We start from the raw sequence: 24,716 nt of genomic DNA on the forward strand, positions 1-24,716 counted from the left end.
AGAGGGGTGAGCCTGTCCATTTCTGTTGATCTCAGTTTCTCTTTTTCCCCAATTTGCAATTCTTTTAGGGAAAGTCCTAATGAAAACACGCCAGCATTTTAGTGTGAATTTTTCCTAATATTCAGAGACTTGTATGCAATTTTCTCTAATATATACACCTTTCAATGTGCTTTTCTGTGTTTTAATGCATGGTGTGTGCGATTTCCAGTAATATGTACATTTTAATGTACTTTCCCCCATAGTATATGCATTTTTGCCCCCATTATTTGGATAGCGAACTGCATCACATCATTTGAAGAGGTGTGAATTTAAAAGGAGGGCTGTGTTTTGGTTTGCATATTGTTTTGGGACAAGGAGCTTAGGTATATTTACTTTTATGTGCAAACTGAACCACATTTCTCCCCTCCCCTAGTTAGGTGCATCAAGCAGGCTAACATTTGACCCTAGATTTTACTGGCTTAAATGTATTTAGCTGTTCCCTTGTCTGCTGTTCTCAATTTCTGAATAGCCCAACCAAACTATGATGCACATCTGGCAGGTTCTACAGCTAGATCATCACAGATTTTTTATTTTTTTTGGTAAGGGATTCAATTCCTAGAAAGGACAGTATGTTCCCTCAAAAGGGAAAAATGATTTATTTCAAAAGCCAGGTTCTTTCAATAGGCCTTTGACAGTTAGGACCGAGAAGTGTACCCAAAAAGTGGAATAATGCACCATTCAGAATTTTAATAGCCTTCAAGAAGCTAGTTCAGGGACAGCACCAGAGAATTATGAAGCATGGGACATGATCCATAAAGTCCATTTGGCGAGCGTGATGTGCCAATCTGTATTTATTACAACCACCCTCTGATGCATCTACAACACAAATGGCCAGATTTATATGCTCTAATGGTCCCACAATAAGAAAAACATGTGGTCTTTATCTCCCCTTTCTGCCCAAAAGAATCCCTCCACATACTTTCTGGGCATTGCCTTGTCTGGGTTTAATCACAGGGGAGCAAAAATGAGCATTATTAAAAAAATAAACATATTTTCAGAAGCAATCAAAGGGTTGGAAGATTGATTCAGCATGGAGACAGGACATAATGGGAAGCAGGTTCCTCTAATGAGGACTACTGGGATGCAAAGGCAGGCAGGCAGAGCCACCCATTTAAAATGTTACGGCAATTCTGCTCAGCAGTAGGTTGTTTGCTTGCTATCAGTTTCTCTGTTTAACGCGGGTGGAGAAACTTGGGTGGAATCAACACACATATGAAAAATGCTGTGAAAATGCTTTAAAAAAAACGTTTTGAAAAATATATTGAATTTGCTATAGCTCACCATCACCATCTTGTGTCACATTTGTATATTGCACTTTACAACACACTTAAAACGCTTTATTTGCAGTCGTATAGCTGAGTCCTGGGTGTGGAGAACCTCAGGCTCTGGGGCAAAATTTGGTCCTCAGGACTTCTCCATCTGGTCCTTAGGGCTTTTCGTAGGCCACATCCTCTCCCTAATCACCTACACTATTGCCAGCCACACTTCTGCCTTGCACCCTCCTTGGGTGTTTTTGCTTGGCTGTGTTCTTAGACTCTGATAATGCCTCTTACTTGTCTGAATGGAAAATAGAATGTGTGTAGAAACCAGCCTATTCTTTCATGTCACAAAATGTATATATTCTGCTTGATTGTATCAAAACCTCAAAGCAGTTTTTTTAAAAAAGAATAAAACAATAAAATTATTAGTAAAGAACAGTTAAGCACAACTATTTAAAACATTCAAAAATAATTAAAATCACCAGTAAGCTAAAAATCAGGTTTAAAAGATAAAGTCAACATTCTACGTGTCTGGATAGAGAAGGTACCTAGCCTGATGTCCGAAGTATGAGTGATGTTACACTAAGATATCCGTTTCTTACAAGTACAGAATGTGTATTATGTTGCACTTAAAAACAGTGCTAGTGTCACAGATTGAAGCGATCGTGGGTTTTTTTAAAATTAATTTTTATTAAGTTTTCCATTTTTCCAATATTAAAACATAACAAATAACATAATTCACAGTTCCGAAATTTCCCCATTCCCCCCGGACTTCCCTCAACCTCCCTCTCTGGTTTATTTCAAAATCATATCATTTGCTGCATATTCTGTTTTTCACCCATTTTTTTTGGTACTTTTACTTGTAGATTATATAATTTTTGTTAATTGTAAATGCTTATTCAAAACCTGCTAATGAGTCCAATTCTTTGCATTGATTCTTTATGTAGGCCGAAAATGGTTCCCATTCTTTCTTAAATGATTTTTTTATCCTTATTTCGAAGTCTTTCAGTTAGTTTTGCCATTTCGGCGTATTCCACAAGTTTTTCTTGCCATTCTTCTTTGGTTGGTATTTTATCATTTTTCCATCTTTGTGCCAGTAGCATCCTTGCCGAGGTTGTAGCAAACGTGGGGGTGTATATGTGGTAAGGCGACCTTGAACTGAGATTACTGAGAAGGTAGGTCTCTGAACTTACCGTACACAGGTAATATTTACATTCATTGCTCTCCTCCTTTTTGCCTCTGGCCCAACCAACACTAGCATGTGGCCTAGAAGGGAATGTGGCACTCAGGTTGAAAAAGTCCCCTCACCCCTGCTTTAGCAAAACAATTCATTGTTTATATGGACACAGCAGACCCAGAGAAGTTTTTATTATTATTATTTATATTTTTATTGTTTTCCCAAATACGGAAAGAAAATGATCATAAATAAAACAATCCATCTAATACATTTCAATTACTATTTAATACAGCTATTACTCTACTAATCCTAACCTCCAAAACATACTAATGTTCTGCCGAACGCGACTTCCTTCCTTCTCCACTTTTGGTTTTCAGATCTTTTCTCTTATGTTATGCGCCTTCTCCCATATTGTCTCTGTCATTCTCTTAAATAGGTCTTTCTCGTTTATAGACAGAAACATCCATTGCTTCTGTTGTAGGTTTATGTTAATCCTGTCAGTGTCTTCACATTTTTACAGCACTCCTTTAAATAGTCCACAAATTTACTCCACTCTTTTTAGAACTTCTGGTCTTTTTGCTCCCTTATCCTTCCAGTCATCCTAGCCAACTCTGAATATTCCATCATCTTAACCCGCCACTCGTCAACTGTTGGAATTTCTGTTGTTTTCCATCTTTGAGCCAATACCATTCTCGCGGCTGTGGTGGCATACATGAATAATCTTTGGTCATTCTTATTAATTTCATTTCCCATTAGCCCTAACAAAAAGGCTTCATATACTTGGGAAAAGTATATTTTAACATCTTTTTAAACTCATTATATATTAACTTCTAAAATGTTTTTACTTTTTCATATAGCCACCACACATGTTATATATTTCTCCATCCTTTTGGTTACATTTCCAACACTTTTTGTTTTTCTTTCTATACATTTTTGCTAATTTGACTGGTGTCAGTACCAGCGGTACATCATTTTCATGACATTTTCTTTTAGAATCATAGAATCATAGAGTTGGAAGAGACCGCAAGGGCCATCCAGTCCAACCTCCTGCCAAGCAGGACACACCATCAAAGCATTCCTGACAGATGGCTGTCAAGCCTCCGCTTAAAGACCTCCAAAGAAGGAGACTCCACCACATTCCTTGGCAGCAAGTTCCACTGCCGAACAGCTCTTACTGTCAGGAAGTTCTTCCAAATGTTTAGGTGGTATCTTCTTTCTAAACACTGTACCGTACATGCTGTAAATTTCATATGTTGATTCCATAACTTAAGCCACAGATTGTATTCGATGTTATAACCAAAGTCGATTGCCCATTTTATCATAACCTCCTTTGTCTCCACATCCTTGGTGTTCCACTCCAATAGGAAGTTATACATTCTTGACAGCAATTTATTTCTCCCCTCCACCAATTCAATTTGGAATTTGGACGTAGCACTTTCAAATCCATTGTTTCTTTTGTCTTCATTAAACAAATCATTTATTTGATGGTACTGTAACCAACCCATTACTCTCCCTTTCAATTGCTCAAATGATTTAAGTTTCCAACCTTTGTCTGTTTCCATCATCATCCCGTCATATGTTAACCAGTTGGACTCCATATTCTTTTTCTTAACAGTCAATGCTTCTGTGGGCGATAACCACCTAGGTGTTTTCCTTTCTAGTAAGTTTTTGTATCTTTGCCATACCTGTACTGGTTTTCTTAATACATGGGTTAAGAATCATTTGTGGACTTTTACTTTATTATACCACAGGTAGGAGTGCCACCCGTATCTGTTATTAAATCCTTCCAAGTCCAGCAAGTCTGTGTCCTTTAACAATATCCATTCCCTTAGCCACACCAGACAGGACGCCTCATAATAAGTTTTTAAATCAGGTAGGGCAAAATCACCTCTTTCTTTCTTGTCTATCATCAGTTTATGTTTTATCCTAGGTGGTTTCCCTTGCCAGATAAATCTCGATATTTCCCCCCCTCCATTGATCAAATTGTCCTGACCCTTTAACAATGGGAAGCATTTGGAAAAGAAACAACATCCTCGGGAGGACATTCATCTTAATGGTGGCTATTCTTCCCCACAGTGACAAATTCAGATTATTCCACATATCTAGATCTTTTTCAATTTCTTTCCAAGTTACCACATAATTATAATTGAATAAATTTATATTTTGGGGGGTCAGCCAAATTCATATATCTATATCTATATCTATATCATCTATATCTATATCTATATCTATATCTATATCTATATCTATATCTATATCTATATCTATATCTATATCTATATCTATATCTATATCTATACAGCCATAATACCAAATCTGTCTTGTAGGTCATCCATCTCCTTTTTAGTTAAATTTTTCACAAACATTTTGGTCTTTCCTTTATTCAGTTTGAAACCTGCCAGTCTCCCAAATTCCTCCATTTCCCAGAGAAGTTGTAATGCGGGTTCACACATGCATTTAAACCACAATTACCGGTAGGTGTTATAGATCCAACGTAGAGCAACACAGGAACGGAACTGCACGAAGTAGCCACACTTTCTGTTGTCATCTGCACACACAGTGGGGATGTCTGCAGGCAGGGGCTCAACACATATGAAAGCTTCTGTGCTCCCCAGAACCCCAACCATGCAGGGTCCATGCAATACGAAGGCTTTCAACAAATACATGCAACTTCAGGTTTTATGCTAGATGCATGGATTTCTGGGGGCAGGGCTAGTCAATGCACATGGTGGCAAGGGCGTGGCTGCTCAGCTCAGCCATCCTCTCCTCCAGTGGTGCTACAATTCCTGAACAGGACTATATTTTACTCATTTTTTAAAATACTTGCATGCTGTATACTTGATGACTGCCAGCTGAAAGGCAAAGTAGATATGACTTGTATGTTTAAACTCAGAATGCTAGAGTAGCAACATTTACTTGATTGATTAATCATTTTTGTAGTTGACCAACTACAAAAATGATTAATCAGTGAACAACAACAACAACAACAACAACAACAACAACTTATACCCCACTTATCTGGCTGGATTTCCCCAGCCACTCTGGGCAGCTCCCAACAGAATATTAAAATCACAATAAAACATCAAATATTAAAAACTTCTCTAAACAGGGCTGCCTTCAGATGCCTTCTAAAAGTCAGATAGTTGTTTATTTCCTTGACATCTGATGGGAGGGCATTCTACAGGGCAGGTGCCATTACCAAGAATGCCCTCTACCTGGTTCCCTGTAACCTCATTTCTCGCAGGGAGGGAACCGCCAGAAGGCCCTCGGAGCTGGACCTCAGTGTCCAGGCTGAACGAAGGGAGAAAACTGCATGACATCAAGTAAGACCATTGATTCATCTCGCTCAGTATCATCTGCACTAATGGGCAGCAGTTGTCCAGGATTTCAAACAGGGAACATTCCCAGCCCCTACTTGGAGTTGCTAGGGATTGAACTTGGGATCTTCTGCATGAATCTATCACCGAGCTGTGACCCTTCCCCCAAAATCAGAATGCCATTTCCCCTTTTTTTTATTTGAAAAAAAAATATTATTTCTTATACAGGTATTTCAAAAAATGTGTAGATGTCCAGCATGGTCTACTAAGAAGTATGCACACCCTTCATTTATACCCAGGAAAGAGATACATCTTCTAAAATGATGCCTGATGTTAGAAAAAACAAGGCGGGGGTCATGTGAAAACAAACCAAGTGAGCGTTGTGATTCCAAACAGCCCTTTTGACTCAGGCCCATATTAGTTGAATTAGCTGATCAATGAATTGATTCATTGACTAAATTTTGCATGTTCCATTGATTAAGATTGTTCAACCAGGGGACTATCTTACAGACTTTCTGCCATGACACAGAACACAGGTGGGGGAACCTGTGGCTCAAGAGCTACAAATGGTCCTGACCTCATTTCATGTTGCCCCTAAATGCTTTCTGCAACTGGGGCCAGGAGAGTTGGTTAATTCAGTTTGTACCTCAATTTGGAGCTTGTGTCTCTAAGCACAGTTTCATGTGTGAGACTTGAACTAACTTGTACGTACGCTGACTTGTTTGTCACACAGATGCAAGGCCCACATTGCCTGCATTTAGGGATAGGGGAGAAGTTGGATTTAGTTCTCATTTAAAGGCAAACTTATCTCATTTTTACTTTCTGAAACATTAAGCGCAAGCTGAAACAGAGCTAGCCTCCAGAAGTCGCAAATCTATGGCTGGTGCAATGGACTTCTCCAGCAAGGCAACATGTACAAAAATTCACACACTTGGTTGATGTATGCATGAAAATGCATATATTATTAAAAATAACATATACAAATTATATTAGGGAAAATGGCATACAAAAATGTGTGTACAGTATTAGGGGATATCCACACTAAAATGCTGATGAATTTTCAAGGGGACTTAAAATTCTTTTTTTGCATATTGATGTAGAAATGTGGAGAAGTGAACTTGAGACAGAAAAGAATGAGAAACTGAGAGAAACTGAAATGGACAGATTTAACGGTTCCTCCCTAGAATGCAACTTCAGTTTCTTTTGCATTTCCTGTCCTCCTGAAAAACAAACACATCCCACAAGTGCTGCAAGAAAAGTTGTAAGACACATTAGTATCTCACATGAAAAGGGTCTACAGTCCTCCCTCGTGCTTGAAGAATGCACCTCTTTGTCAGACAGAAACTGGGCACATGTTATTATTGTATTAAGACAGCCTGATAAAAGATATCATATAATCTACACCACCCACCTAGCAGGAAAACATGGAAAAATGCAGCAACATTTAAAAGAAACAATTCTAATCATGCACACACTGTTGATAAGAGCCATCATTAAGAAAGGAGACAAAGTTTGAATTTGGGAAGCAGAACCCCCCCCCCCCAAAAAAACACGAAGTATGTCACAGGTACAGCTCACCTGGGAAAGTTCACAGTGCCCATAGGTTTTAACTGGAGTCATAAATTGCCTTAACAAACATACATCATTAGTCAACTCTGATGGGATACTGAAACATGAGATATATTTAATAGGCTGCAATCCTTTATCCACTTACTTGGGGGTAGGGATGTCAGAGAATTCTGACAACAAACAGAAATGGGAACAGAAATGGCTGAAGTTTGCTTATTTGTCCCATATCCAGAACGGAAATAAATCCAGTGAATATTCTATTGTCGTTGCTTTCAGTCCACAAATGATACATGACATTCACATTGCATTTCCGTTGCATTGAAATGAATGGGGATGGAATCACATAATGTAAGGTTACCAGATCACCAGAACCCCCCCCCCCCAAATGAATCTGGGGACACTTTTCAACTTGAGTAGGAATGATAGGATTTTGTCAGGGGACTGATGTGTAAATCTGGGGACTGTCCCCAGGAAATGGGGACGCCTGGTAACCTTAACCTAATGACAATATGATTTGCACAATTTACACAAATTACATCATTTTGTCACAGCTGACAGCAATACTGTAATGTAGTTTTGGGTGGAAGATGAACTGCAGTGGATCAGAAACAGTGCTGCATGTGAGAGATACAGTGCCTCTTTACATCCCTACCTGGCCCACTGAAGTTGTTGAGACTTTCTGGTAGGATTTTGCTGTAAGGCAGTGATAGCCACCAACTTAGATGACTTTAAAAGAGGATTAGACAAATTTGTGGAAGAGGTTGTCAATGGCTGCTAGCTGTGATGTTTATGCTCTGCCTCCACGGACAGAGGCAGTAATGCTTCTTTTTTTTTTTTTTTGAACATACTTTTTATTAATTTTACAAAATACAAAAAAGCAAAAAAAAAAGGTACATACTTAAACCCCTTTTCCACCTCCTTCCTACCCACCCACATGGGTCCTCCCCTGCCACAGAAGTATCCCATGTATGTGAACAGTCAGAGATGGTCCATTTTATGCTTGGGTTTCTGTCCTCCCCCCCCTCCCCTGACCCCAAAGCCCCCCCCTGCCACCAGGGAGCTCCAGCAAACCAGGGCAGTACGCAGGAGGACATCCATCCAACCATCTATTGTCATACCAAAAAAAAAAAAAAGAGAAAAATAGAAATAGAAAAAAGGGGGGGAAAAAAAGAAAGAGCGAAAAAAGAAAAAAGAAAAAACAATACAAAACAAAAAAATTTTCTTGCATTCATAGTTGTAAAACCATATTTTGTGGGCTTCCCCTCCCCCCCCTTCCCCGGTTTTCATCCCTTTTTTATCATCTGCAACAGTTTCTTACTTTATAAAAATACACCTTTGCATCTTATACAACTTATAAATCAATTGTTAACATTTTCATCTAATATTCAAATCACTGAAAAATCAAACTCCCATTTTCTCTTCCCGTGCCTAATTTTTTGTTTTTTCTCCCTCTATAAGCCTCCATATTTTCACATTTTCCAAAATCCATTCACTTTTAAAACTATAACTATTCTCAATTTAACCTTACATCCCCGATTGCCGGCTTCCCCCCCCAATCCAGCAAATTCCAAAATCAGCAGACCAGTTATAAACCTGTTAATCCATCCTTAATCACAACATCACTTTCCCTTCACCCCACCCCCTGTTTACAGTCTTTTGTCATCCAGGCCACCATACAGGACCCCTGAATTTCTTCTCTTCTCTGCATATTTTTTCCTTCTTCCCTGTGGGCGTTCTGGAGTTCCAATGATACCAATCGTGCCCCCCTCAAAAGCAGGGCACTCCATCCAACTTTTTGTAGAGTAGAGTCATCATTTTTTTCGTGGTGTGCTTCATTTTGTGTTGAATCATCACAATCCTCATCTTCTTCTTTTCCTTCCCCATCATTGTCATTCTCACATTCATCTTTTTCAGTGTCCAAAGCTTCATCTCCTAAAAAATCATATTCCGCCATCACCTCCTGGAATTTTTCCTGTAACTCTTGCCGTCGTGTCTCCTCTTGACATAACTCTATTCTTGTTTCCCACATTAAGGTCAAAACAGACCGCTGGAACTCAGGGGAACACTTTTTTGTTGACATATTTCAGTCCTGCCAAGGTCAAAACTTGTCACGTGGGGTGGAATATGATCACAGTTTATTTTTCGACTCCATTTTAACAAGCTGGCTGCATTCTTCAAGTCTTATTAACAATAAAGTTCGAACTCACATTTCACAAACACTTAAGCCAAAAAAGAGATTCCACAAAGTCCAGAAATACAAAGTGAAGTAAAATTTGACTCATAAATCCTGACAACTCACTGGGTTGTCTGGGCTGCCGGCTCCCGAGTGGAAAGGTTTTTTTTTCTTAGGCTGTACCTCTTATTGCAGAGCAGTCATAAACCGCAGTCTCTCTCCCCTTTTCACCCTGCATCAAAGGGGAGATTCTCTTTGATGCCTTTGAGGGATCCTTTGAATTGTAAATCTTCTGTTTATGGCCTCGGGTTTCTATTTACTGTCTCTTTTGTTGCCGTGGGGGGGGGGGTGGCTTCCTCTTTTCTCCCCTCTCTCCCAGATCCAAATTGTTTTATAATAATCCAAATCATGAGGTTACTTACAGTCTTTTCCAATCATTTTATTTTCGGAAGAATCCAGCGCTCTCCGCCTTCGGCTTGAAGCTTCTCCCTGCTAGAATAACGTTGCCGCTCAAAATGGCCCCCGCGACTTCTACCCTCCTCGCTCCGGAGCTCTTATTAGAGCTAGCCGAAGAGTTGGGGAGTCCGGATTGGGTCTGTGCCGAGCAAATTGCCCTCGGGACGCCCTTCCCGAGGTTCTAAGGGGCGCAGCGTCGCTCTCGCTGCCCTCCCCACTCCTAGCAGAGACGGGCCGTCTCGGAGACGAGACGAAGCCCCGCCGATCGACGCTGGCGCTGAACCCGGAAGCCGAGGCAGTAATGCTTCTGAATACCAGTTGCTGAAAATCACAGGAGTGGAGAGGGTTCTTGTGCTTGGGTCTGGCATGCCAGTTGTGTACAGGTATTTGGTTGGCTCTGTGAGAGCAAGATGCTGGACTAGATAGGTCATCAACCTAATCCAGCAGCCTTTTCTTGCATTCTTACTTGCAACTCTAAAATTGACTCTGAGCAGTTGACTGAAGATTTAAAAGTTGAAGCACTAGTATAAATCTTTCACCTAGTTTTAACTTAGGCCCATATACTGAAGGAATCTTTTCCTCCTTGGGATGGAACACACCAGGTTGGGTGGGCGACATTCTGAATGGGGGAAAATACTCAGGAAGGTTGAAGATGTCTCTTTCTCCCAACACAGAACTTTTCCTCCAGATTGCGACCTATTTATGCAGCTGCTTTGGGTTAAAAATATATGCCTTTTTAAACCTAAAGCAGCATGACTGTCATGAGTATCACACATAGATTGGTTCTAAGGACTGTTTTGCAAATTATGGGGAGCAAACCTGAATTTTCTATTCAGGGGTAAACTAGATTCAGGCTTTGGAGATTCAGGATCTGGTTTCACACCTCTAAACTGGATTGGGATCACCATGCTGCAGGAAGGGTTAAACCTTCCATTTTCTCCAGTGTATTCTATTACTTGACTCACCTGACTCAGGCTTTAATGAATCTTATTGGGGAGAAACATATGGGTTTATAGATGTGTTCCCTAACAGGGCAAAGTAGCAGGTTTGTGGGGTGTGCTAGCAAAGGGTTATTTGCCCTGAGTTAACCCTTGCATTGGGTTAACCATTGCTTTGCAAGTGCCTATTCAGTCCCAGTCTAATTTGCCCTTTGCTCAACTGCTTCTAAATGGCATTTAAAGAGATGGGATAAATAATAATGGTTCTTCATGAACATCTAGATTGGCACTGTACCAGTGAAGCCTGGGTTTCTGACAAGCCTATCTATATGAAACAGGTGTTTGTCACATCTGAATGCCACATTTTAAGGAACCACATTTAAAATAATCTTAAGTGTACACCTTAAATGTGCAATAAGTGAAGAAGCCCTAAATTAAGCATGAACAACGTCAGAAATACATACTGGATATCAAACACTAGTGAGTTTCACACACACACACACACACACACACACACACACACACACATGCCCATGCTGCAATTTTCTGATCTGTTCCACTCATCCACAGCCAGGCTCCCCAAGTGAATAACAGATTTCTTCAAAATCAACACTACATGGGAGCCACAAGAACAAGTTTTCCTTTGTTGTGAATGGCATAGCATTATTTGCTGTAGGTTTTTTTTTAATATACATTCTAAATTAGGCCTGTGAAGGCATGCTTCATCTTTAATTCATCACTCTTAGCTGAAAGAGATTAGCAATGTCTAGCACGCACCCCCTAGTTTGGTGCTGACCTCATCAAGTATGGCCTGAAATTAATTAGCCTCATTCATTCCAAATGGGGAGAAAAAGGATAATGGAGCAGTATTTTTTAAAGATGACCACCACAAATTGCACAGAGTGTGTTTAAAAGTATAACATCCCTCCTTTCAAACACATACATTATTTCAAAACCATCTAGGCTAACAAATTTACTAGCTCTTGCAATGTTATGCTAAAATTAGTAAGAGATCAAGATAGGAGGGCCCGGTTATATATAGGAAGTTTGTTTACTTGTAACAAATAAGCTGAGAATCAGAGTACCTGGAATAAATGGACCGAGACGTGGTTCTGTTTTGGCTGGACTAAGCACATTAGTGTATGTGCTGTAGGTAGATGAATGTGCATAGAGCTGCATGAGGCACCCCCCAGATATAGTTGGACTGCAACTCTCATAATCCCCGAGGCAGACAATTGGTCCATCTAGCTCCAGTACCATCTATACCAGGCATCCCCAAACTTCGGCCCTCCAGATGTTTTGGCCTACAACTCCCATGATCCCTAGCTAACAGGACCATTGGTCAGGGATGATGGGAATTGTAGTCCAAAACATCTGGAGGGCCAAAGTTTGGGGATGCCTGGTCTACACTGACTGGCAGGGGCTCTCCAGGGTTTCAGGCAAGGGACACTCCCAGCCCTACTGGGAGATGCCAGGGGTTGAAACTTGGACCTTCTGCATTCAAAGCAGATGTTCTGCCACTGAACTATTAGAAATTCCTCTACATTCTCACAGGAAATGGTTTTCATGGCATGAAACAGCAATTCTAATTTGCAAAGGGCGAAGGGACTGTGTAGGAATTAGCCAGGAAATATTGAACAATTGCAAGCATTATCATATGAAGGTGTTATTGAATACTCCTGGGTGTGTCCCCCACCCCCCATTTTGGTAAAAGGATGTATAAAGTCCTCATATTTCTCTCTCTCTCTCTCTCTCTCTCTCTCTCTCTCTCTCTCTCTCTCTCTCTTTCTCTCTCCGCTGTAGCAAAGTCGTAGAAAATTATCAGCAAGAAATGAAAGCTGTCTCTTCCATCTTTGGTTTAATTAACACAGGTATTCCAATTGAACTCCATTTATCAAGCGATCATGGATTAAACAGTAACTCAGGGCTGACAATGAAAATGTTACCAGGAGGGCGGTGAAGAATAGATTGAAGAAAACCAAGTGAGTGACTTTGCCATTGTGGGCAAGAACGAGCTTGTGTAAATATTAGCTAGGAAACATGGCTCTTTTACTCAGATGGAGGGATTGTTTTGTTTTTGCAGCCCGGAAAAGTTGGTTTGCCAGTCGATGCATCTATTCATTAACACTATGAATTGTGACTGGTTTTGTTTTTTTAAACCCACCAATCTTTCTAATATACCAGTTTCTCAACTAAAATCCATAGACTTTTTAGTGGAGTTCCTGAATAGGAAGAGGCAGCAATGCTTTGGAGGCATAGAGAGGAGAAGATTGCTCTTGTGCTCAGCTCCTGGCTTGTGAATTTCCTACAGGCTTCTGGTTGGCTACTATGACAACAGGTTGTTGGGCTGGGCTCCAAGTCTACTGTAGTATAATGGCACAACCTGAATTTGCTGCTATGTGACTCAATCCCAGCCAAATATATTGGCAGCCTGGAAGCATCCTTCATCCTCAATTGACCTTTTGGGGTCCATCTCCTTAGGGTTCTTCTCCCTCCCTAAAGGCATTTTGCACAACTGCACATTTTGAGGTTCCTCTCAGCCTGTTGTTACCTCCCTCTTACAACAGGGATATTATAAGGCATCATTTTCCTTCCACCTGGTGATATGTCACATGCAGCAGTGTTTCCATTCTGCTGCATTTCGTCTTCCACTAAAAACGATGTTATTTTGCTGTGGCAAAATCCAGCCATAGGAACTAGTGAGATGAATAGCGTAGGTTTCAGCATAAGCTGAACTGTAGCGGAATGGAAAAGGCTCTGGTTGCGACAAACACAGGATGGGACAGAAATCATGGCCTCCTTGCATCCTTTCTGGGTTTTAGGGAAGGCCTAAGCAGGCCACGTGTGGGATGCAGACTGCTCACCTGTGACCTAGACAAAGGAGCGCCCTAATAATGAGTAAAGACATTTCAACAACAACATCATAATTAGTGGAAGGAATAAGACCAAACAGTGTGTTGATGTTGATTGTTCCGCAGTTTACTGAGGTATCCCCTAAGTACACATTGCAGTAAAATAAACACCTGCCAGCAATATAGAGAAGCAAACCATGCCTTTTCCTTTCTTCCTTCCAGTTGTCTTTTTAAAATATATATATATAAAGGAAACGGAATCTATAATTGTAGATGCTTATCTGCAACAGCTGTCTCTGAAGGAAAACACTAGAAAAATGGCTGCTGGGATGATGTTGCCGGTGCAGTAGGACACTTAAGAGCCAAAAATGTGTTCCTGATAATTAAAAAAAAAAACAGCAGCGACATAACATACTCCCCCCTCTGCCCAAATGCATTCCCTGCTCTGAATTACCTGAGCTCACTCATATCTCCTTCAGGAGGCATATCTGCCTTAGGAGGGCACCTAGCCATGGAGTTATAATTAGTGAGGCTTGTTCATAATGGCTTCAGAGGGTAGGAGAGCAGTGGTGCATGGGTGCAGACCAGGCCTGGGGGCTCTTTCTTTCTTTCTTTCTTTCTTTCTTTCTTTCTTTCTTTCTTTCTTTCTTTCTTTCTTTCTTTCTTTCTTTCTTTCTCATTCATTGCCTTGCTGGGAGGGGGGGAGACATTGTGTATAGGAGCTTTGTGACATGTGATGCTATGTCTCATACCTGTCAAATTGCAGTGGTAGGGTTTGAAAGGAATGAGAGAGAGAGAGAGAGAGAGAGAGAGAGAGAGTGTAGAGTAGAGGTTTTTTTGGGATTTGATATCCCGCTTTATCACTACTCGAAGGAGTCTCAAAGCGGCTAACATTCTCCTTTCCCTTCCTCCCCCACAACAAACACTCTGTAAGGTGAGTGGGGCTGAGAGACTTCAAAGAAGTGTGACTAGCCCAAGGTCACCCAGCAGCTGCATGTGGAGACGCGAACCTGGTTCCCCAGATTACGAGTCCACCACCACACCACACACACTGGAGAGAGGAGAGAGGAGAGAGGAGAGAGGAGAGAGGAGAGAGGAGAGAGGAGAGAGAGAGAGAGAATACCTTGGATCACTGACCATTTACCAAATGTTAGGGGTGGGGAACAGAAACACAGATTCATACATGATGGAGGCCAGAGCTGGGGAAGCTTTTCGGTCTGAGGGCCGTACTGCCTTCTGAGCAACCCTCCAGGGACCACACATGCCAGTGTTTGGTGGGGCTAGAGGCAAAGGAGGGGGGCAGACCAATTAATGCAAAATTTGCACAGTAGGTTAGTTTTGACACTCCCTTCTGTATCCTCCATCCAGGAAGCACAAGGCATTTACTCCAATTCAAGGACACATTCCAGAAGCAGGGCCAGTAGGAGGTGTGGTCTAGGAGAGTGCTGAGGGCCCAGTAGAGAGGCTTGCTGAAAGATGCTGCACCAGAGCATTGTGGGAAATTTAAACTGGTGACTTGCCTTTGCCAACTGTGGCTCTGTCACTGGTGACCTACTGATATTGGAAGGAGTCAACTAGAGCAGTGTTTCCCAACCAGTGTGCCTCCAGATGTTTTGGGACTACAACTCCCATCATCCCTAGCTAGCAAGACCAGTGGTCAGGAATGATGGGAGTTGTAGTCCCAAAACATCTGGAGGCACACTGGTTGGGAAACACTGAACTAGAGGGCATCTTGTTTAGGGCCCACTGAAGCCTAGATGGATCCCAACTTGAAGTGTTGGGTTTAGGATGGCCCTGTCTCCTACCTTACAGAGGACAGCCCTCTGTTTGAAAGAGTCCTCTATTTAAAGGGCTGTCTGGTCTAAATCTAGCTTAAAGCATACCCTCCAACATTTCTCCAATGAAAATAAAGATGTCCCATTCCATAATGATAAGGTAAGTAGTGGGACATTCCAGGATCCAATCAGAAACTGGGACAGCTTCTCTAAATCAGGGACACCCCTGGGAAATAGGGACACTTGGAGGGTCTGGCTTAAAGGCAAATAGCTACTATAAGAAGGGAGGGCAGACATAGCTCCCCATCAACAGAAAGCTTCAGGCCCTCAAACTGAACAAGTGCACCAATCATGTTGCTGCAGTATTCCCCACTAGGGTGAGATATGCTGCAGCTTTAAGTAGATAGCAATTATTTCTATTTTTGCATCTGTTACTATACATATGTAAATTGTATGCAAATATGTGTGCTTTATTCAGTCCTCTTGTTTTTTTTGGGGAGGGGCATTGCATTTCCTCTTCTTATGGCAACCCGTAGCGGGCCCTCTAGTTGCCCCACAAGGCTTGTGGAAGAGGAGGGAAAGAGAATCTAGGGGACTTCCAGGAGAATAGTGATGGGGACAACTTGGTCTCTGTGAGACCATGCTTGGACCTTCTCATATCAGAGACATTCAAATTGATTTTTTTCCCTTTAAAATTTTGTTTGTAATTAAAAAAATAATTACGTTGATGCATGTGTTTTAATCGATGCTGTGAGCTGCCTTGGGACCTGCCCTTGTGAGAAAGGTGGGATCTAAAATAAGTATATAATATTCTGCATGCAAAGCACCTGCTCTTCCACCTAGATACAGCCTTTGATTCATGGTGTAGAGGCTACCTTCAGGTTCAGCGGCCTCTGAATGCCATTTGCTAGGGAGCAACAATAGGAGGGGATTCAGTGATAGAACACCTGATTTGGCCCCAGGTTCAATTTCCTGCACTTCCCATGTAGGCCTGGGAAAGGTGCCCTGCCTGAATCCCTGGAGAGCTCTTGCTAGTCAGTGTGGACAATACTGAACTAGATGGATCAATGGTTCGATTCAGTATAAAGCAGCTTCCTATGTTCCAATGATTCGAAGCAGTATATGGCTGGCCACAGTGGAAAAGAAGATGCTGAATTAGACTGACTTCACAAAGTTCAAGAGGGAAAAAAAACAAGGGTCAAACTATTCTAGTGAATTTTCAGAATTTTTCTTTTTTGGGGTGGGGAGTTGACAGGGAGTGGCAGGAATGAGAGAACATTCCCATAAATATTGTTTTCCTTGGAAACCATGCAGTTTGATATGAAATCCAAATCTAATAAAATCCCAGTCAATATTAGCAATGCTAATGACATGTCCCCTCGTTCCTATTTTCAAATGTTGGATTTCATCTATACATAGTTAAAAGCTAGTAGCCAAACAAAGAAAAAGTGGGGGTGGGGTGGGTGGGTAAGCACTGGGGAATCGAAGCCCATTTGAAAGAGAGAGAGACAGACATCCAGACAGACAGAGAGAGAGAGAGAAGGGTGGGGGGAAATCTACATTTTAATGAAAATATTTTCAAGCCATTTCAAATAAGAGTCCAAGAGAAATAATTACAAAAGTTTGGAAAGAAAGAGCATTAGCTTTGATAGCTTTCTCCTCTGTGAAGCAATTAAAATGAGCCATTTTTCAAATACTAAGCAGAAAATTACTAATGGACGGACTCAGAAAAGCTTTCATTTCAATCTCATGTCCTTTATTCTTCTAAAAAAAGAAAGAGGGGGGAATAAGGTGGTTTTCAGATAGATTACTACATAAAGGAGTCACTCGCTCGATGTCATAAAAACTATGGCAGCGTAGAATGACAGAGATTAACATCCAGATTTAAATCACGCAACAGTCCAGTTAATAGCGACATCTAATTAAAGAATGCATTATAAGTCTGTAATGTTGATTTGATGGAGAAAACCTCAACTTTGGAGTTTTCCATCGTAATGTACTGTTCATGTAGCAGCAGATGTCCAAGTGAGACAATTCAGTTCCTCATTCCTACCACAATTATCAATTTCTTGGGCTACCTTTAGTAAAAAAAGGATGGCACCTTATACCGAGTCAGACCCAGGGACAATCCTGGCAAAGCCTTGGTTCTAAAACCAGTGTCTTGGATCTCTTTGGTCACAATGGCTGCTGTGCTATTTGGCTAATTCTGCCTAAGGCCTCGAGAAGCAGAGAATGATTATTTAGTCTTTGCTCCCTGAGACCTTGGAGACATTCAAAATACAGCCTGATAATCTCCTGGATCAGTTTGGATGGATAGATAACAGGTGTGGCATACCTCTCAACTGTCCTGCTTTGAATGGGACATCCTGGAATAACAGAAGACATTCCAGCTTCTGACTGGATCCTGGGATGTCCTGTTTTGGCTCCTGTGAGAGCTCAGCCTTGAAAGATGCACATTTTGTGGTGCTGTGCTCTTGCACGAATCATGTGATGCGCATGGGAGCACGACCACGAAGGACAAGCACTCCAATTTTCCTCTGCTGCAAGTTGGAGAATATGGTGTGGTGATAGCTTACAACTGTTGGAGTTTGGTTTGTCCCAGGGGTTCATAGCAGCTCCTGAATCTGTTGGGAAAGTGCTGATCTGGGTCTTGGGTCAGGCTAAATCCTTAAAAAGTCTGGCTGAACTATTTATTTATTTTGTCAGTAATGATGACATCACAGAATGCTGCATCCATCATATTGGCTTCACTTTGCTGAAGCTAAGGTTACTTTGGGTCTCAAGTCTCCATGGATGGGAGACTACCTCTCCCATGTATACCACTTTGAGGTCACAGAATCATAGAACTGTAGAGGTCTGGTGAACAGAAATGGGATAGGAATATAGGATCACACAAAATTGCTTTATAATAAGTTAGAACATTGTTCCATCAACAATCCCGACTGATAAAACTCTCCAGGGTTTCAGGAACAGGGACTCTCCCAGCTCTACCTGGGGATGCTGGGGATTAAACCTGGGACCTTCGTATGCTAAGGTCCTTGTTGCAGTAGAAAGCAGTCTTCTACTGTGTGAGACCATTGGCTGATCGAGAATAGTATAGAGGAAAGGCCACCTATTAGGCATGGTGTTCAAAGCACTGAATCAAAGCATGCCACTTTGCATACTACTGAATACTGGGGATTGGAGAAAGGCAAAGAGGGATGTCCTTGGACCACAACCCCAATCAGACACAGCCAGCCTGGCCAGTGGTCAAGGAGGGTGGGAGCTTTCTTTCCGCAGCATATGGAGGGTAGCCCCCTTGTACTAAGCAGTATCTGACTGGTCATTGTCAGAATCAGAAGGCTGTTCTGGATTGACTTTGCAGCAAGAATGTTTTGTGTTTATTGAAACAGATCTTCTCCTCCTCCTCTAATTAAGAACTATTTGGTCAGCTATTTAAATTGCTTTGAATTGGAGTCTTCCTGCTCCTGGGTTGGTTCCCATACTCCTCTGTGTGCCACCTGACTGAAAAGCATATGGAATAAGGCATGATAACTCAGATCTATTCCTGACCCAGTGGCACCTGCCCAAATACAGTGACTGCTTGCAGATTCAATCCACGTCTTTTCTCCATGAGGACTAGATCATATTGTCTTTGCTTTTGAAGGAAAGCAGGTAATTCTACACCTTTACACCTTTTGTGTGTGTAGAAAGGTAGCATGCACAACAGCAAACTGGGATTTGTAATTTCCATTCTTGATCCACCAAATCCCAGGGAGTGTGCTGCCAAAATCTAGGAAGTCTGAAACCTCCAAATAACACCAATGACCTTAGGAGGAACATGCCAGGAAGGCATTTTAGCATTGGCTAGAAGAGCATATTAAAATACAAGGCATTCGCTGTAGTAAAAACAGGGTACCTCATTCCAGCTGTCTATATATATTCCTTTCCAGCACTAAATCTGTCCAGGGACCTTTCAGAAATACTGCATTAAGCCTCATGCCTTCGCTTAGTGAATAGAAATGTGAAAAGGATGGAGATAAAAATCAGAGGGACACACAATAGCGAATGTTCTATGATTTAATCACCATTACAGCTTAAAACAGCACAGTCGACATTCACCCTTGGTAAGTCAGGGATAAATCTCTGTCTATGGCTGCCTGGAAGAGTGACGGCATGGTAACACCAGGTCCATTGACAAAGCAGACCCCCAGAGGCGGTGCAAGGAAAGAGTTGAAGGGCACTGGAAGCTGCCTGTTTCAAGAACTGCTGTTTACTAGCAAAGAGCCCAGTCACTGCAGTGGCTGCTGTACTGGCCTGGTGTAACTGCACAGAATCTTTGGCCAATTGCACCAGAATATCCTGGCTCCGTCGTCCACATGCAGTTGCCACAGGTGCACACACAGAGGCACACATCTTCCCATTGAGCAGAGGGTGTACAGTATACATCTCCATCATAGTGCTGGGCCAGACAGAGAGCTTTCTCTGGCCAGTGCAGCCTGTGCAACAGGCATCAAAAGTGCTTTGTCCCTGCTTGAGTATGTATGCTAGTTGTTGCATGTTTGCTCTATCCCATTGACTGTCCTGCCCCTGGATCATCAAGTCAAAGGCTGGAAGGGCACAGAGGAAGACTTGGTGGGCTGCTTAGACATGTAGTCTGGAAGTTCCCTGGCCCTGGTCTACCCTGACTGGTAGTTGCTCCTCAGTGTTTTAGACAGGGGTCTTCCAATCCCTACCTGGAGATGTCAGGTATTGAACCTGGAATTTTCTGTATGCAAAGCACACACTCTATAGACCAGGCATCCCCAAACTGCAGCCCTCCAGATGTTTTGGCCTACAACTCCCATGATCCCCAGCTAAGAGGACCAGTGGTCAGGGATGATGGGAATTGTAGTCCAAAACATCTGGAGGGCCGAAGTTTGGGGATGCCTGCTATAGACCCTTGGTTCATAGTTCACAATTGCTCATTTTTTTCACATAGCTCTATCAGCACGTAATGATTTATATAGTGACATAAGCAACAACAAAAAGGCTTAAATTTTGGCAGTTGCAAAGGGAAGAGGAAAGAAGGAAGGGAAAAAAGGGAGAGGGTTTAAAAGAGGTTTTGAGAAATTCATGGAGAATAAGGCTATCCATTGATATTAGGCATGATGGCTATGCTCTACCTCCATTGATGAAGGCAGTATGCCTCTGTACACCAGTTTCTGGAAATTGAAGGAGGGGAGAATCCTGTTCCTCTCAGGTCCTGCTTCTGGGCTTTCAGTATGCACCTGCTTGGCCCTTGTGAGAACAGGATGCTGGATTAAATGGGCCTTCAGTCTGATCTGGCAGCAAAGCTCTTCTTATGTACTGCAACTGGGGATGGAGTATGGATTCAAACCTGTATGCACACAATCCACATGTATAAACTGAAACACAGCTATCTTTTGAAATCTGCACAGCTCTGAATTTTGCAATGCAGTTCTTCTGCCAAGTCATGGGCACAATAATGCATATAGAGTGGTACCTTGGTACTTGAACGGCTTGGCTCCCGAACAAATCGGCTCCCGAACGGCGCAAACCCAAAAGCCAGTGTTCCGGTTTGCGAACGTTTTTTGGAAGCCGAACTTCCGACACGGCTTCCACTTGAGTGCAGGAAGCTCCTGCAGCCAATCGGAAGCCGTGCCTTGGTTTTCAAATGGTTTCAGGAGTCAAACGGATTACGTTCGAGAACCAAGGTATGAAAATAACGTATAAGAATTCATTCTGTTAGGGAAAATAAAAAAAATTAGGAAAAACATTAAAATATGTCCATTAGGCAAAATGTCATATGAAAACATGTATAGTGGGGGAAATTCACATTAAGATGCACGTGAATTTTCGTATTTTTTTTAAAAAAACTAATGCGTAGAACTGAACTAAAGACTGGAAAAATGAGAATCTGAGAGAAACTAAGAGAAGCAAATTTGCCCATCCTCAAGTAAAACCCCCATGGGGAGGCAAATTTAAGGGATAGGAAACTGCCTTATGCTGAATCAGTCCATCAGTCCATCTGCCTTTGAATACCAGATTTTGGGGATCACCAATAGGGAGAGGGCTGTTGTGCTCGTCCCTTCTCTGTTGGTTTCTCAGAGGCATCTGATTGGCCACTGTGGGGAACAGGAAGCTGTACTGGATGGGCCTTTGGCCTGATCCAGCAGGACAATGTGCAAACTCATGCAGTTAGCTGTATTAAGGTAACATTGAGTTGGAGCTTTGCAAAAGACCTGCATATATCTGAAACAAAACTGAGGAAGGGGAGAGGGGAAATCTAAACATGTTGAGGAAGTCTGGTTTGGTTTTTTAGAAAGTTGCCCCATGCATTTGGGGCTTGTTTCTCTCTTTAAAGGACATAATTCTTTTGCAGCTTCTTCAACAGAGAACAAATCAACATTCTTCACTGAGGTTCTGGCAAGGACAATGATGTTAGTTCACAGAAACAGCAGAAGCAGTGGCAAAAGTCTTCTTGAACTCTATCGCTTTGGACTGCAAGTGGAGCGGGAGTCCTATTTTTGAATGCCCCTTTGCACTTAAATTCCCCCCCCCCAAGTGATAAACTTGCATGTCCCATTATGACGTCAGAAGCCATTCTCAGAGGAGGAAAACCAAAACAAATCTCTGCTTGTCTGCATCCCCAGACCTGGAAATTTTGTCTGGCGAGATGGATAGAAAAACAAATTTCAAAAACCACAGCCTTAAGAAAGTTCAGTGGCTACGGACTTCAGACATGCATGTTGAGGAACATCAGAGGCACAATTCATACCTTGGAGCACTTTTCCATTATCAAATGGGATTCCCACTCCAGCAACTTGAAAACACGCATGTCTCCTTGGAGAATTTCTCAAAGATGCGGTGCGTATGGCCTGAAGAGCTCATATTTCTAATCCTCTTCAGAATGGTTTTATTTTTTAGGGGGGCGGTGAGGGGTGGTGGAAATGAAAAACAGCAGCTCATACTAGAAAGGAGATGGAGAGGAAGGCAAAGAATCCTTGGCTGGAGAGCTGAGAAAGTGTGGCAAAAGTCAAACAATCTTGTATGAGATGAAAGTGGTTACAGACAGCAGAAATGGCGTTTCCTCCGGGGGGGGGGGGGGAAGCGACACTGCAAATTCGTTGTTCAAAGTTCTCATGTTTCATCCGAACAAATTCCATTACATTAGGAAGATTAGGGAAAAAAAATTGCATTCTGTTTCCTTGGGCTGTGAAAATATAAGCGAAATAAATTCATTGAGGAAGGGGGGGGAAAGGGGAGAAGAGATGTGATATTTTCCTTCTCAGTATTAGAAGGACCCCAATATTTGCACCTAATGCAGCAAAGAAATGGGGGACGTGGGGTTGCATAAGGAAGCCAGGAATGTTTTGAAGTCCGTGTTCTCTATAGACCACATTTTACATGAACAAGAATGAAATGGAGAGACATGGGCAGGATTATGAGCTACTGTTGAAAGATTATTATTCTGAGCAATTGATCTTATTTTTGGAAAGGGTTTCAGGCAAAAAGGAAAAGGGGGGAAAGGGGGGAAAATGCTGCTGGGGGCTGAATTCTGAGTATTTTGCCACTAGTCATATTTTTAGGGAACATTTTCAAGAATGCACATCTCCTTTTTGTAATGATTTTTTTGGGGCACTGTTGCAGCAAGCAAGCAAGCAAGCAAGCAAGCAAGCAAACAAACAAACAAACAAACAAACAAACAAACAAACACAACATCCCACATTCATCTGTATTCCCCACATTTGTTTTTGCCCCCAAATGACTTCATTTGCCACATAGCTACGGTAAGTCCCATTGGCTTTGTGGCACAGTGATGTTCTCTGTGTTCCCTGATTGGTTGGAATCACTTATATGACTAATCCAAGAAGGTGAAAGATGCAGCAATGAGAGGGGAAATAGCCACAAGCAACAGCCAGGGGAAATAGCCACAACAAAGAAGATAAAAAGATGTGGCTTCTTTTTTTGAGGGGAAAGGCATCATAGCATGTCTTCAAAATAATTATATAGAATACAAAATCATTGTGTAGAAACCATAGAATTCAGTTTTAGCACACTCTTAATCATAGCTGCCAAGTTTTCCCTTTTCTCACGAGGAAGCCTATTCAGCATAAGGGAATTTCCCTTAAAAAAGGGATAACTTGGCAGCTATGCTCTTAATTACTACAAACAAACAATATGCTTGGCAACTAACTGATTGGATTCCATTCCAAACTTGCCTGATGGATTAACTGATCGGATAACAAAATCCATTCACTGGCAGTTTGGTTGGAGCTGGAAAGCACTTAGAATGGGCATTGTAGTGGTACTGAGAGGTCAGAAAGAGATGGAACCAAGTGGTCTTCACTGAAGGATGGCCAGTGAGGAATCTGACCTGTTGGCTCTAGACAAGGGGAGGGTCCAAACATCAGTGGCAAATCATGCAGACAGTCCTAAGACTAGATCTCTGGCCTCTCCCATTTTTAAAGAGTCTCAAGTGGTAGAGGTGAGGAAGATCTCTCTCTGCTTGAAATCCTGGAGAGCTGCAGCTGCTCAACAAAATACTGGCCTAGATGGACCAGGACAGCTCCATGTAAGGGATAACTACTGGCACCCCTGATTTCAGTCATACATTAGTTGGGAAGCACTTTCATATGGACAAGAAGATGCAAGAGTGCCAGTTTTAGACTTCTGTCCCAGATCCTTGAAACCAACGCACAATGACTATAGCTGCAATAACTCTCCCCCTGACTGAGCTGTCCACAGCACACTCAGCATCGTAATCATGCAAATTAAATACAAATTTTAAAAATTGCCCCCATTAAAATGATCTATTAATGTTGTAAGGCTCCAACACTTATGGAGAACAGTTCTAATTGCCTGATCTTGCTATTGGCACATCTTAAAAGACCTGGCAGATCTTGAAGATATTTACACCTCTGGGATTAATTTCATTGTAAGGAATTAACTTTTGGCAAAGCTTGGTTGCTGCCACTAGGAGGGGAAAAAAAGGTTGATAACATCTGCTTTTTAAAACTGTTATATTGCTGGAGAAGACGAAAAGCGCTGTGCAAATTGCCTGAATAAAAAAGTAAGAATGTGCCACTTCCCTCACACATATATTGCTTTTAAAAATATAGTTGAACTGCAACCAAAAAAACTAGCTGGTTAGACCAAATCAGTCTGTAAAGTTCAGC

At 41.9% G+C, this 24,716-nt stretch overlaps 1 long non-coding RNA gene across 4 annotated transcripts in view; it reads left to right on the forward strand.

Moving 5' to 3' along the window:
* The window catches only part of LOC118092664 (uncharacterized), a 63,411-nt gene that overhangs the window by 28,757 nt on the left and 9,938 nt on the right, over nt 1–24,716 (forward strand). For 2 of the 4 annotated variants that reach the window (XR_015946907.1, XR_015946906.1), the window contains exons 5-6: nt 12,800–12,910; nt 21,920–24,621. This is a non-coding gene — a long non-coding RNA (uncharacterized LOC118092664). Of the gene's footprint in view, nt 1–12,799; nt 12,911–21,919; nt 24,622–24,716 lie in introns of those variants that run through there. The other 2 variants (XR_015946905.1, XR_015946908.1) reach the window with 2 other exon arrangements.

Source organism: Zootoca vivipara, chromosome 13 (assembly GCF_965207765.1).
Source record: "Zootoca vivipara chromosome 13, rZooViv2.hap1.1, whole genome shotgun sequence".
NCBI lineage: Eukaryota > Metazoa > Chordata > Lepidosauria > Squamata > Lacertidae > Zootoca > Zootoca vivipara.